At 43.3% G+C, this 15,581-nt stretch overlaps 1 protein-coding gene across 3 annotated transcripts in view; it reads left to right on the forward strand.

Annotated features, from left to right (window-relative positions):
* Nucleotides 1-15,581, forward strand: part of fgl1b (fibrinogen like 1B) — a 45,064-nt gene that overhangs the window by 6,085 nt on the left and 23,398 nt on the right. For 2 of the 3 annotated variants that reach the window (XM_085999421.1, XM_085999423.1), the window contains exon 1: nucleotides 5,724-6,020. The exons of the other annotated variant lie outside the window; for it this stretch is intronic. The gene's annotated coding sequence lies outside the window, so the exon portion shown is untranslated. Of the gene's footprint in view, nucleotides 1-5,723; nucleotides 6,021-15,581 lie in introns of those variants that run through there. 3 annotated transcript variants of the gene reach the window in all.

A 15,581-nucleotide genomic window follows, 5' to 3' on the forward strand; every position in this document is an offset into this window, starting at 1 on the left:
ATTGGGCTAACCAAATTAGTAAAAATACGGTGGAGGAGGAATTCCTAGAATGTTTACGGGATGGTTTTCTGGAACAATATGTCGAGAAACCAACCAGAGATCAGGCCATCTTAGACTGGGTATTATGTAATGAGAGAGGATTAATTAGCGATCTTGTTATACGAGGCCCCTTTGGTCAGAGCGATCATAATATGATAGAATTCTTCATTAGGATGGAGAGTGAAGTAGTTGACTCGGAGACGAGGGTCCTGAATTTAAATAAAGGAAACTATGATGGTATGAGGCGCGAATTGGGTAGGATTGATTGGGGAATGTCACTCAAAGGGTTGACGGTGGATAGGCAATGGCAAACATTCAAAGACTGCATGGATGAACTACAGAAGTTGTTCATCCCAGTTTGGGATAAGAATAAAACAAAAAGGGTGACTCAACCGTGGCTAACAAGGGAAATTAGGGATAGCATAAGATCCAAGGAGAGGGCATATAAATTGGCCAGAAAAAGCAGTAACCCTGAGGATTGGGAGCAGTTTAGGATTCAACAAAGGACAAAGGGATTAATTAAGAAGGGGAAAATAGAATATGAAAGTAAGCTTTCAGGGAACATAAAAACTGACTGTAAGAGCTTTTATAGATATGTGAAGAGAAAAGGATTAGTGAAATCAAGTGTAGGTCCCTTGCAGTCAGAAGCAGGGGAAGTTATAATGGGGAACAAAGAAATGGCAGACCAATTAAATACATATTTTGGTTCTGTCTTCACAAAGGAGGACACAAATAACCTCCCAGAGATGTTGGAGAACATAGGGCCTGATGAGAGGGAGGAACTGAAAGAAATCAGTATTTGTAGGGAAATGGTGTTAGGGAAATTGAAGGCCGATAAATCCCCAGGGCCTGATAATCTACATCCTAGGGTACTTAAGGAGGTGGCCCTAGAAATAGTAGATGCATTGCTGATCATCTTCCAAAATTAGCTGGAATCTGGAACTGTACCCATGGATTGGAGGGTAGCTAATGTTACCCCACTATTCAAAAAGGGTGGTAGAGAGAAAGCGGGGAATTACAGACGGGTAAGCCTGACATCGGTAGTGGGGAAAATGCTAGAGTCCATTATAAAGGATGTAATAGCTGAGCACTTGGAAAACAGTGACAGGATTGGACAAAGTCAACATGGATTTACAAAAGGTAAATCGTGCTTGACTAATCTACTGGAATTTTTTGAGGATGTAACTGGGAAAATAGATAAGGGAGAACCAGTAGATGTGGTGTATTTGGACTTTCAAAAGGCTTTCGATAAGGTCCCGCATAAGAGATTAGCATGTAAAGTTAAGGCACATGGGATTGGGGGCAAGGTATTGACTTGGATAGAGAACTGGTTGGCGGACAGAAAGCAGAGAGTAGGAATTAACAGGTCTTTTTCCGAGTGGCAGGCAGTGACTAGTGGGGTACCGCAGGGATCGGTCCTTGGACCCCAGCTATTCACAATATACATTAATGATCTAGATAAGGGAACTAGATGTAATATCTCCAAGTTTGCAGACGACACAAAGCTAGGTGGGCGTGTGTGCTGCGAGGAGGATACCGAGAAACTCCAGGATGATTTGGACAGGTTGGGTGATTGGGCAGAAGTGTGGCAGATGCAATATAACGTGGATAAATGCGAGGTTATCCACTTTGGTGTCAAAAACAGAAAGGCAGACTATTATCTGAATGGCAATAGATTGGGAGAAGGAGAAGTGCAACGAGACCTGGGTGTCCTTGTGCACCAGTCGCTGAAGGTAAGCATGCAGGTGCAGCAGGCGGTGAAGAAGGCAAATGGTATGTTGGCCTTCATAGTGAAAGGGTTTGAGTACAGGAGCAAGGATGTCCTGCTGCAGCTGTACAGGGCCTTGGTGAGACCACACCTTGAGTACTGTGTGCAGTTTTGGTCGCCTTATCTGAGGAAGGATGTTCTTGCCATGGAAGGAGTTCAGCGAAGATTCACAAGGCTGATCCCTGGGATGGCAGGAATGACGTATGAGGAGAGATTGGGTTGATTGGGCTTATACTCGCTGGAGTTTAGAAGAATGAGAGGGGATCTCATTGAAACGTATAAAATTCTGACAGGTCTGGACAAACTAGATGCAGGTAGAATGTTCCCGATGGTCAGAGAGTCCAGAACCAGGGGTCATAGTCTAAGGATAAGGGGTAAGCCATTTAGGACAGAGATGAGGAAGAATTTCTTCACCCAGAGAGTGGTGAACCTGTGGAATTCTTTACCACAGAAGGCGGTTGAGGCCAAGTCTTTAAATATATTCAACAAGGAGTTAGATATATTTCTTAGAGCTAAAGGTATCAAGGGATATGGGGAGAAGGCAGGTATGGGGTACTGAATTTGGATGATCAGCCATGATCTCATCGAATGGCGGAGCAGGCTCGAGAGGCCGAATGGCCTACTCCTGCTCCTATCTTCTATGTTTCTATATCCCCTTTGGTAGGAAGAATAAAAAAGCAAAATATTATTTAAATGGAGAGAGACTACAGAATGCTGCAATACAGAGGGATCTGGGTGCCCTCGTACATGAAACACAAAAAGTTAGCATGCAGGTACAGCTAGTAATTAGGAAGGCAAATGGAACATTGGCCTTTATTGCAAGGAGGATGGAGTATAAAAGTAGGGAAGTCTTGCTACAACTGTACAGGGCATTGGTGAGACCACACCTGGAGTACTGCATACAGTTTTGGTCTCCTTAATTAAGGAAGGGTATACTTGCATTGGAGGCAGTTCAGAGAAGGTTCACTAGGTTGATTCCTGAGTTGAAGTGGTTGTCTTATGAGACAAGGTTGAGCAGGTTGGGCCTATACTCAGTGGAGTTTAGAAGAATCAGAGGTGATCTTATTGAAACATATAAAATTCTGATGGGGCTTGACAGGGTAGATGCAGGGAGGATGTTTCCCCTCGTGGGGGAATCTAGAACTAGGGGGCATAGTTTCAGAATAAGGGGTCGCCCATTTAAAATGGAGATCAGGTGGAATTTCTTCTCTGAGGGTTGTGAATCTTGGGAATTCTCTACCCCAGAGAGCTGTGGAGGCGGAGTCACTGAATATATTCAAGGCAGAGATAGACAGATTTTTGAAAAACAGGGGAATCAAAGGTTATGGGGAGCGGGCAGGAAAGTGGAGTTGAGACCAAGATCAGATCAGCCATGATCTTATTGAATGACCTAACAGACTTGAGGGGCCAAATAGCCTACTCCTGCTCCTATTTCTTATGTTCTTATGCTCAACCACACCCTCACTACCACCTTTGATGCCCTAGTCCCTATTAAAACAATTACTCTCTCTCACCCTGGCCGTTCCCCCCTGGTACGGCCCTCACCTTCGCCCCCTTAAGTCCAAGGGACGCAGAGTTGAATGGATATGGTGGACAATCGGTTTAGCTATTCACCGCCAGATCTGGCTGAACCACATAAAGCATCATCAGGTCCTGCTCTCGTCCACCAAATTTTCTTACTATTCCAGAATCATTCTGGAATGCAAAGATAAACCTCAGCTTTTATTCTCTACTGCTAACTGTCTTCTTAAACCCCTCTCCCCTGTCTTCTCCACCCTCACCTCTGACAACAAGTGTGAGGAGCTCATGGACTTCTTTGTCTCTAAGATTGAGACCATCCATTCATCTGCCTCTGCCACATCCCTTCCTTCCCCTAGCCCATCGGGCCAAACTTCCTCTAATGTTCCCCCTTGCCCTAGCCATGAAATCGCAGTTTCTCTCCGATCTCCCCTCATGACCTCTCTGCGCTCATCTTGTCCATGAGACCCACTTCTTGCTCCCTCGACCCTATTCCCACCAAACTGCTGACCATCCAACTTCCTTTCTGGCTCCCACGTTAGCGGATATTGTTAACGGTTCTCTCTCCTCAGGCACTGTCCCCCTCGCTCTCAAATCTGCCATCATCATCCCTCTCCTCAAAAAACCAACCCTTGACCCCTCCGTCATTGCAAACTACCGCCCCATCTCCAATCCCCCTTTCCTCTCCAAAGTCCTTGAACGTGTTGTCGCCTCCCAAATCCGTGCCCATCTTTCCCGCAACTCCATGTTTGAATCCCTCCAATCAGGTTTCTGCCCCTGCCACAGTAGCGAAACGGCTCTCATCAAAGTCACAAATGACATCCTTTGTGACTGTGACAAAGGTAAACTATCCCTCCTCGTCCTTCTTGACTTGTCTGCAGCCTTTGAAACGATTGACCACTCCAACCTCCTCCAACGCCTCTCCGCCATTGTCCAGCTGGGCGGGACTGCACTCGTCTGGTTCCATTCTTATCTATCTAATCGTAACCAGACAATCGCCTGCAATGGCTTCTCTTCCCGCTCCCACATCATTACCTCTGGTGTCCCCCAAGGATCTATCCTTGGACCCCTCCTATTTCTCATCTACATGCTGCCTCTTGGCGACATCATCCGAAAACACAGCGTTAGTTTCCACTGTACGCTGATGACACCCAGCTCTACCTCACTACCTCTTCTCTTGACCCCTCCACGGTCTCTAAATTGTCAGACTGCTTGTCTAGTTCCGGATGAGCAGAAATTTTCTCCAATTAAATATTGGGAAGATCAAAGCCATTGTTTTCAGTCCCCGCCACAAACTCCTTTCCCTGGCCTTTGACTCCATCCCTCTCCCTAACATCTGTCTGAGGCTGAATCACACTGTTCACAACCTTGGTGTCATATTTGACCCTGAAATGAGCTTCCGACCACATATCCATGGCATAACTAAAGCCACCTATTTCCACCTCCATAATGTCGCCTATCTCTGCCCTTGCCTCAGCTCATCTGCTGCTGAACCCTCATCCATGCCCTTGTTACCTCTAGACTTGACTATTCCAATGCACTCCTGGCTGGCCTCCCATATGCCACCCTACGTAAACTTGAGGTCATCCAAAACTCGGCTGCCTGTGTCCTAACTCGCACCAAGTCCCGTTCACCCATCACCCCTGTGCTCGCTGACCTACATTGGCTCCTAGTTAAGCAACGCCTCGATTTCAAAATTCTCATCCTTGTTTTCAAATCCTTCCATGGCCTCGCCCCTCCCTATCTCTGTATTCTCCTCCAGCCCCACAACCCCCCCGAGATATCTGCGTTCCTCTAATTCTGCCCTCTTGAGCATCCCTGATTATAATCACTCAATCATTGGTGGCCATGCCTTTTGTTGCCTAGGCCCTAAGCTATGGAATTCCCTCCCTAAATCTCTACCCCTCTTTCCTCCTTTAAGACACTCCTTAAAATCTACCTCTTTGACCAAGCTTTTGGTCATCTGCCCTAATTTATCCTTATATGGCTCGGTGTCAATTTTTTTGTCTTAAATACTCTTGTGAAGCACCTTGGGACGTTTTACTACGTTAAAGGCGCTATATAAATATAAGTTGTTGTTACATAAAGGACCATGTTGCAATGCATTTTCACTCTTGCCTATTGGCTACGTACCAGTTGGCCTCACGTTAACCAATAAATGTGTTATTTCAATTGACTCTAAACTGACCATTAGGGACAGAAGTCTAATCATTTATCCCAGCTGTTGAGGCCACTTAGTGCTGCTTTGAACTTTAATAACATGGAAGAAATTACAAATTTTACAATATGTGCTGTTTTTGGCCATTCCTTTCAAATGACTAAATGGATACTGAGCCAAATTTTAGTCATCATTTTATTGATATGCACCATTCTCAGTTTAAAATGTGTATGTATAGGACTGATGAAGTTGTGCATCTGTGAACATGAATTTATGCACAAGAGATGAAAATATGCCTTCACTTGTCAAAATATTGCAAATGGAGAGAGTTTTGTCACTGGCATAATATGCAGAAGATCTCCATTACTGGAAAGTGAAGAAATAACTTACTCCAGGGACTTTAATATAAACCATCTGGTTTCTTGCACACAGTAATATCAACAACTTTAGTGCCATTCTTATTCATTCAAATCTTCAAGTACAGACAACACCTCGTGAATATCTTATGCAATTGGTTGAGATATTGCTATAGTTCAGGTGAGTTTTGTTATTTGTCTTATTTGTCACTGCACAAATTGTTATGAATCAAGCTAAGCTTTAAATGATGCCATATGTATGAAGTGCACACTCATTTCTTTTCTAATTCATTGTCTGCTTTTCCATTATTTCTTTACATTTCAGTGCCATAGCTATTGCAAAACATTATGATCTAACTTTTAATGTATCAAGAATCATTTTCAGCAAGGTAGTAAATCTGTTAAATAGTATAGTTACAGTCAAAGTAAACAATAGCTACATGTTGTTTGTAATAAAATAACATCACTAAATTCAGTACAGTTTAGGAGTTCAAGCTACTGCAGAAGTTGCAGTTCAACAAACGAATAGCGATGTGTCTTGCACTCCCGTGCTTTTAAATAGATCATCTATAAAGTGGCATCTGAATGTGGTTGTGAAAACAGCTGTCAAATTAGGTTGAGAATAAAATAATTTGCTTTTTGTCTTTTTTTAATCGTGTGCTTTTCATAGGAAAGTATGTTTTACAGCCAAATAACTGTGCCTTCTGTGATGCCAGCTCAGATATTCTAGATGATTTATAGATATCAGGAGTAAGTGGTCTTGTCTCCCCAAAACCCCTGTCAACATTGGCAAGGCAGTATTTATTGCCCACCCATAGTCGTCCTGAGGGCATTAAAAATCAACCACATAATTTGGAACTGGAGTCATATGTAGGACAGACCAGGTAAGGGTGACAGATTCCCTTCCCTGAAGGATTACTGAATAAGTTAGATTTTTACAACAATCTGGCAGCTTTCATGGCTATTTTTGGTGCGAGCTCACAAATCACCAGGTTTATTGAATTAAATTTAAAGAATTCTCCCTGACAAATGCTCCTGGATACCAGGATAACTGACACAATGATCACAGAACTATGGACATTTTCCAATGCTCCTAGAACTCTTCTCTGCAGTACTTCCAGGCTCCAGGACTCCCTTCAAAATGTTGCTAAACCTCAAGACCCCACCCCAGTCAGTCAGATCCCAAGGTTGCCTGCAATGCTGATAAATCTGTCCCTAATAAAACTACTTGGCATAACATCTTTGTTATTATAAAACTTTTGACGCACCATTAGCAACATCATACTATTAAATCAGTGAACCTACATAATGTTATTTTAGAACTAACACTACTTTAGTGCCAAAACATTGTCACAGGAATTCTGTTTTTCCTTTTCTGTATCTATTGTTCTTGCATGTGCATGTACAAATGTCAAAATATGAGACATAACACTATATTTACTAATTATATTAGTTTTAAGAATTAATTGTCATATTTTACATTGATACTTTTTTGCATATATGAAGAACCAAGGTCATGATAGATAGAAAATATTTTTTTAAAACCCAGAAATCACAAGGTTTCAATTGCAATAACGTGAATTATTTGAACAGCCGGAATGTCTTTCTGATTTTGGATACTGTGTAGTTTAGAGAAGAATAAAAACAGATTCTTTTGTGGGTGCCAACTCCACTCATAATAGGTGTTTACACTGAAACCAGCCTCAAGAATTTTTGTAATAGGTGTAATGAGACCACTATTCTGCTATTATAGTTACAGCTCCATGTAACTAAATCCTTTTCTTTTCTGCATAAACACAAAACAGGCCAAAGCAAGGAATTTTAACAGAGACTAGAGTTCTCAAAGAACATAAAAACATAAGAAATAGGAGCAGGAGTAAGCAATTTGGCCCCTTGAACCTGCTCTGCCATTCAATAAGATCATGGCTGATCTTCGACCTCATCTCCACTTTCCTGCACTATCCCCACATCCCTTGATTCACATAATATCCAAAAATCTATCGATCTCTGTCTTGAATATACTCAACGACTGAGCCTCCACAGCCCTCTGGGGTAGAGAATTCCAAAGATTCACCACCCTCTGAGTGAAGAAATTTCTCCTCATCTCAGTCCTAAATGGCCGATCCCTTATTCTGAGACTGTGACCCCTGGTTCCAGAATCCCCAGCCAGGGGAAACACCCTCTCTGCATCTACCCTGTAAAGCCCTGTAAGAATTTTGTATGTTTTAGTGAGATCACCTCTCATTCTTCTAAACTCTAGAGAATATAGGCCTAGTCTACTCAATCTCTCCTCATAGGACAATACCCCCATCCCAGGAATCAGTCTGGTGAGCCTTTGTTGCACTCCCTCTAAGGCAAGTATATCCTTCATTAGGTAAGGAGACCAAAACTGTACACAATACTCCAGGTGTGGTCTCACCAGGGCCCTATACAATTGCAGTAAGACGTCTTTACTCTTATACGCAAATCCTCTTGTAATAAAAGCCAACATAACATTTGCTTTCCTAATTGCTTGTTGTACCTGCATGTTCACTTTCAGTGATTCATGTACAAGGAAACCCAGGCCCCTCTGAACACCAACATTTCCCAATCTCTCATCATTTAAAAAATATTCTGCTCTTCTATTTTTCCTACCAAAGTGGATAACCTCACATTTCTCCACATTATATTCCATTTGCCATGTTCACTTAGCTTGTCTATATCCCCTTGAAGCCTCTTTGCATCCTCCTTACAACTTACATTCCCACCCAGCTTTGTATTATCAGCAAATTTGGATATATTACATTAGGTCCCCTCATTCAATATGTGAATAGTTGAGGCCCAAGCACTGATCCTTGTGGTACCCCACTAGTTACAGCCCGCCAACCCAAAAATGGCCCGTTTATTCCTACTCTCTGTTTTCTGTCCGTTAACCAATCCTCAATCCATGCTAGTATATTACCCTCAATCCTAAGAGCCCTAATTTTGTTTAATAACCTCTTGTGTGGCACCTTATTGAATGCCTTCTGAAAATCCAAATACACCACATCCACTGGTTCCCCTTATCTATTCTGCTAGTTACAACCTCAAAAAACTCTAACAGATTCATCAAACACGATTTCCCTTTCATAAATCCATGTTGACTCTGCCCCATTCTTATAATTATTTTCTAAGTGCTCTGTTACTACGTCCTTAAAATAGATTCTAGCATTTTCCCTTCTATTGATGTCAGGCTAACTGGTCTTTAGTTCCCCGTTTTCTCTCTCCCTCCTTTCTTAAATAGTGGGGTTACATTTGCCACCTTCCAATCCACGGGAACCATTCTAGAATCTACAGAATTTTGGAAAATGACAACCAATGACATCCACTATCTCTATAGCCAACCCTAGTCAAAACCCTAGGAAGTAGACCATCATGTCCAGGGGATTTATTGGCTTTCAGCCCCATTAATTTCTCCAGAACTATTTTTTTACTAATACTAATTTCTTTCAGTTCCTCATTCTCGCTAGACCTTTGGTTCGCCACTATTTCCAGGAAGTTTTTTGCGTCTTCTTCCGTGAAGACAGACACAAAGGCTGCAATTTTCTTGATCGATGCGGCTTGGGAGCGGGTCAGGTGGCTTCCGGGTTCCAGTCCCACCCTCAACTACATCCGGCCCACTCTACGGGCTTGCCAGCCAATTAAGATGAAGCCGGCCAGATGACATCATTTGATGATGCATCATCTGCCGGTTTTCTTTTGACAGCTGATTTCTCAGTGTTTGACAGCATTGAGGTGCTACAAACACTGACAATGACTGTACAAAGATGAGCTCTTGCATCCAGGCTCTCCAGTGACTCCCTCCTTAGGCTAGAACAGATGGCAGCTGCAGGTGAGGTTACAGAAGCGATCTGTCACTGGGTAGAGAGGTTCTCCCAATGAGGTGGGACTAGACATACAATTCAAAACTTGCTACCTACAGAAAAGCCTAAATGCATTAAAAATGAATTTGCCAACATTTTCTTACCTCTGAAACTCAGCAGTGCACCATTGGATCCTTCACACCACTTCTGCAGCTGTCATCAATGCAGAAACATTACAGCAGACTCACAACACGCCACATTTAACTGGCGTGGTGTCTGGACGTCGGGAAGCCCAAAGTAGAAGTGTCAAAATTGAAAAAGAGCCTGTTAACTGCCTGTTAACCTTTAAGTGGTTAAGTGGCTATAATCCTCTTCCCACCGCGAGGTGTCGGTTCCATGCGCAAATCGGGGACCCGACACTTGGGAAGATTGATTGTAGGCAGGTTGACAGCGGGTTTCCTGCCCGCTGTCAATCTTTGCAATTTTGCCGGAGGTCCTGCCTCCAAACCCGCCCCCTGAGTGCCGGCAAAATTCCGGCCAAAGTATGTGTTTAATTTCTCTGCCATTTCCTTATTCCCCATTATAATTTCTCCTATCTCAGCCTGTAAGGGACCCATATTTACTTTCACTCATTTTTTCTTTTTTACATACCTATAAAAGCTTTTACAGTCTGTTTTTATGTCTCTCGCTAGTTTACTCTCATTCTATTTTCCCTTTCTTTATCAATTTCTTGGTCCTCCTTTGCTGAATTCTAAAATCCTCCCACTCCTCAGGCTTACTATTCTTTTTGGCAACATTATAAGCCGCTTCCTTTGATCTAATACTACCTTTAACTTCTCTTGTTAGCCACAGTTGGACCACTTTTCCTGTGGGTTTTTGTGTCTTAAAGGAATGTATATTTTTGTAAATTATGTATTAATTCTTTAAATGCTAGCCATTGCTTCTCTACTGTTATACCTTTTAATGTAGTTTCCCAATCTACCTCAGCCAACTCACCCCTCATTCCTACATAGTTTGCTTTGTTTTGAATTAAGACCCTAGTTTTAGATTTAACTAAATCACTTTAAAATTCAATATAAAATTCTATCATATTATGGTCACTCTGCCCCAAAGGCCCCTTTACTACAAGGTTATTAATTAACCCTTTCTCGTTGCACAATACTAGATCTAAAATAGCCAGTTCCACAATTGGTTCCTCAACATACTGATCTAGAAAACTATCTTGCATACATTCCATGAATTCGTCCTCCACACTATTACTGCAAATTTGGTTTGCCCAGTCTATATGTAGATTAAAGTCCCCCATGATTACTGTATTACCCTTGTTACATGCATCTCTAATTTCCTGATTTATACTTTGCTCTACATTACAATTACTATTTGGGGACCCATAAACAACTCCCACCAATGTTATCTGCTCCTTGCTGTTTCTTAGCTCCACCCAAACTGATTCTACTTCTTGATTTTTGGAGCTAAGATCCTTTCTCGCTACTGTCTTTATCCCATCCTTTATTATCAGGGCTACCCCTCCTCCTTTTCCATTTTGCCTATCTCTTCTAAAAGTTAAGTATCCTGGAATATTTAGTTCCCAACCTTGGCCACATTGCAACCACGTCTCCGTAATGGCTATTAGATCAAACCTATTCATTTCTATCTGCGCTATTAATTCATCTATATTGTTGTGAATGCTTTGCACATTCAGATATAATGGGCTGGATTTTCATTGGGCCGTGGAGTCCGGATTGGAGGCGTGTGGGGGTTTAAAATCCCAAAATCGGGGGTCCCGACCCCATCCCGCCCCCAACCCGCCTCCATGCCAGTTTCAAAGGAGGCAGGTACCCGCCCCGCACTGGGACCCACCTCCCCGAGGCGGGAAGGGGATTAGTGCCAATTAACTGCCTGTTAACAGGTAGTTAACAGGCAGTTTTTAGCCTAATCCCTATTTTCATTGTTGAAATGTGGGATTCCCGACGGCTCCAAACCACGCCAAGTTAGCGAGGCGGGCCGTCGGGATGAAGGGCTTGGAGGGGTCGAGATGTCCGGTGTTCAGGTGAGTGATGGGTGCATGAGTGCAGAGGTAAGTGTGTTTGGTCTGTGTAAAGTGTTTAAAGAAGTTCTACTAACCTTTACTTACCTTTACAGCCATCCTTCCTTCAGGTCTCGGGAGTCCCTCATTTCACCGGCATAGAAACATAGAAGATAGGTGCAGGAGTAGGCCATTTGGCCCCTCGAGCCTGCTCTGCCATTCAATGCGATCATGGCTGATCATCCAAGTTCAGTACCCGGTCCCTGCTTTCTCCCCATACCCCTTGATCCCTTTAGCCTTAAGAAATATATCCAACTCCTTCTTGAATATATTTAATGAATTGGCTTCTACTGCCTTCTGTGGTAGAGAATTCCACAGGTTCACCACTCTCTGGGTGAAGAAATGCCTCCTCATTTCTGTCCTAAAAGGCCTACCCCTTATCCTTAGACTGTGACCCCTGGTTCTGGATTCCCCGACCATCAGGAACATCCTCCCTGCATCTAGTCTGTCCAGTCCTGTCAGAATTTTATAAGTTTCAATGAGATCCCCTCTCATTCTTCTAAACTCCAGTGAGTACAAGCCCAATCGACCCAGTCTCTCCTCATATGTCATTCCTGCCATCCCAGGTATCAGCCTGGTGAATCTTCTCTGAACTCCTTCCATGGCAAGAATATCCTTCCTCAGATAAGGCGACCAAAACTGCACACAATACTCAAGATGTGGTCTCACCAAGGCCCTGTACAACTGCAGCAAGACATCCTTGTTCCTGTACTCAAACCCTCTCGCTATGAAGGCCAACATACCATTTGCCTTCTTAACCGCCTGCTGCACCTGCATGCTTACCTTCAGCGACTGGTGCACAAGGACACCCAGGTCTTGTTGCACTTCCCCTTCTCCCAATCAATTGCCATTCAGATAATAATCTGCCTTTCTGTTTTTGACACCAAAGTGGATAACCTTACATTTATCCACGTTATATTGCATCTGCCATGTCTCTGCCCAATCACCCAACCTGTCCAAATCATCCTGGGGTTTCTCGGTACCCTCCTCACAGCACACACGCCCACCCAGCTTTGTGTCGTCTGCAAATTTGGAGATATCACATCTAGTTCCCTTGTCTAGATCATTAATATATATTGTGAATAGCTGAGGTCCAAGGACCGATCTCTGCGGTACCCCACTAGTCACTGCCTGCCACTCTGAAAAAGACCCGTTTATTCCAACTCTTTGCTTTCTATCTGCCAACCAGTTCTCTATCCAAGTCAATACCTTGCCCCCAATCCCATGTGCCTTAACTTTACACGCTAATCTCTTATGTGGGACCTTATCGAAAGCCTTCTGAAAGTCCAAATACACCACATCCACTGGTTCTCCCTTATGTATTTTACTAGTTACACCTCAAAAAATTCCAGTAGATTAGTCAAGCACGATTTACCTTTTGTAAATCCATGTTGACTTTGCCTGATCCTGTCACTGTTTTCCAAGTGCTCTGCTATTATATCTTTTATAATGGACTCTAGCATTTTCCCCACTACCGATGTCAGGCTTACCGGTCTGTAATTCGCCATTTTCTCTCTACCACCTTTTTTGAATAGTGGGGTAACATTAGCTACCCTCCAATCCATGGGTACTGTTCCAGATTCCATCGAATGTTGGAAGATGATCAGCAATGCATCTACTATTTCTAGGGCCACTTCCTTAAGTACCCTAGGATGTAGATTATCAGGCGCTGGGGATTTATCGGCCTTCAATCCCGTCAATTTCCCTAACACCATTCCCCTACAAATACTGATTTCTTTCAGTTTCTCCCTTTCATCAGACCCTATGTTCCCCAACATTTCTGGGAGGTTATTTGTGTCCTCCTTTGTGAAGACAGAACCAAAATATGTATTTAATTGGTCTGCCATTTCTTTGTTCCCCATTATAAATTCCCCTGATTCTGACTTCACCAATCTTTTTCTCTTCACATATCTATAAAAGCTTTTACAGTCAGTTTTTATGTTCCCTGCAAGCTTACTCTCATATTCTATTTTCCCTTTCTTAATTAATCCCTTTGTCCTCCTTTGTTGAATCCTAAACTGCTCCCAATCCTCTGGATTACTGCTTTTTCTGGCCAATTTATATGTGATCTCCTTGGATCTTATGCTATCCCTAATTTCTCTCGTTAGCCATGGTTGAGACACCTTTTTTGTTTTATTTTTATGCCAAACTGGGATAAACAAATTCTGCAGTTCATCCATGCGGTCTTTGAATGTTTGCCATTGCCTATCCACCGTTAACCCTTTGAATGACATTCCCCAGTCAATCCTACCCAATTCGCACCTGAGACCATCGTAGTTTCCTTTATTTAAATTCAGGACCCTAGTCTCTGAGTCAACTACTTCATTCTCCATCTTAATGAAGCAGAATGGCCGCCAGCTGTCAAAATCTGCAGCCTCTGCTTTCTGTTCTGGGGAAGATCTCTAAATCATCCTGAGAGGAAGGAATTAACCTGGAGTACAGATTGTCAGAGTTTGACAGCTTCAAACAGCTGTGAAACACTGATATTTCATCTGTCAAAAGGTCTTGACAAATGAAATTTCAATCTGTGATGTCACCTGTTGCCGGGTTGCCCTTAATTGGCCTGTTGAGCCCGCTGGGCGGGCTCAACAAGGTCAATCAAGTCTAAATCGTGTAGGTTGGCTAGAACTCGATGGAGGCGGGACTACAACCCCAAAAGTTGTAGTCCCAACTCCTCATTGAAAATCCAGCCCAATGCCTTTAGCTTTGAGTTATTTCTATTTTTCCCTGATGTCACCTTAGTCTCTGATGCCTTATTACCTTTGTTACTCTCTCTGTTCCTTCCTGAACCACTCTGCTTATTTTTACCCAAAACTCTACTCTGCTCTAGAGCCTTGACATTTCTCTCACTGCTTTTAAATTTACTCTCCTGAATCCTCCCACACCCCTCCCTTTCATTAATTTAAAGCTCTGTCTACTGCCCTAGTTACTCGGTTCGCCAGGACACTGGTCCCAGCCCGGTTTAAGTGGAGCCCGTCCCAATGGAACAGCTCCCTCTTTTCCCGAGTACTGTTGCCAGTGACCCATGAACTGAAACCCCTTCCTCCCAAACCACTCTTTGAGTCACGCATTTAAACCTCTAATCTGTTTGTCCCTGTGGCTATTTGCGCGTGGCTCAGGTAACAATCCAGAAATTATTACCTTTGAGGTTCTGCTTTTTAATTTGGATCCTAGCTCCTCAAACGCCCTCAGCAGAACCTCATTCCTAGTTCTACCTACGTTGTTGGTTCCTACGTGGACCACGACAACTGGATTCTCCCCCTCCCCTCCAAGTTCTTCTCCAGCCGCGAGGAGATGTCTTTAAACCTGGCACCGAGCAGACAACACAACCTTCAGAACTCTTGGTCGCGGCTACAGAGAACAACTACATTCTCTTTCACTCCCCCCACTTGAATGACCTCCTGCACCATGGTGCCATGGTCAGCTTGCTCATCCATCCTGCAGGCTTTTCCTTCATCCACACAAGCAGCAGGAACCCCATACCTGTTGGACAAGGGCAAAGGCTGAGGCTCCTCCAGAACTGCACCTGGGGTCCCCTTACCTGCCTAAGTTGCAGTCATGCCCTCCTGCCCCTGACCACTAACCAGACCTGCACCTCAGACTCCAGCTCAAAAACTCTGAGCTGAAGTTCCTCAAGATGCAGGCACTTACTGCAAACGTGGTTGTCCGGGATCACAATGCTCTCCACAAACTCCCACATGCTGCAGTTGCAGCACATCACCTGCACTGCCATCCCTTTTTGACCTTGTTTTATTTAATTTAAATTAATTACATTTGTAATTAGGTTACTTAGTTTACAGTGTAGTTTCTTGACTACTTACTTGATCTAGATTAA

This window comes from Somniosus microcephalus, chromosome 10, assembly GCF_052327205.1.
Source record: "Somniosus microcephalus isolate GS21.2 chromosome 10, FLI_Smic_1.0, whole genome shotgun sequence".
In the NCBI taxonomy this organism is placed as follows: Eukaryota; Metazoa; Chordata; class Chondrichthyes; order Squaliformes; family Somniosidae; genus Somniosus; species Somniosus microcephalus.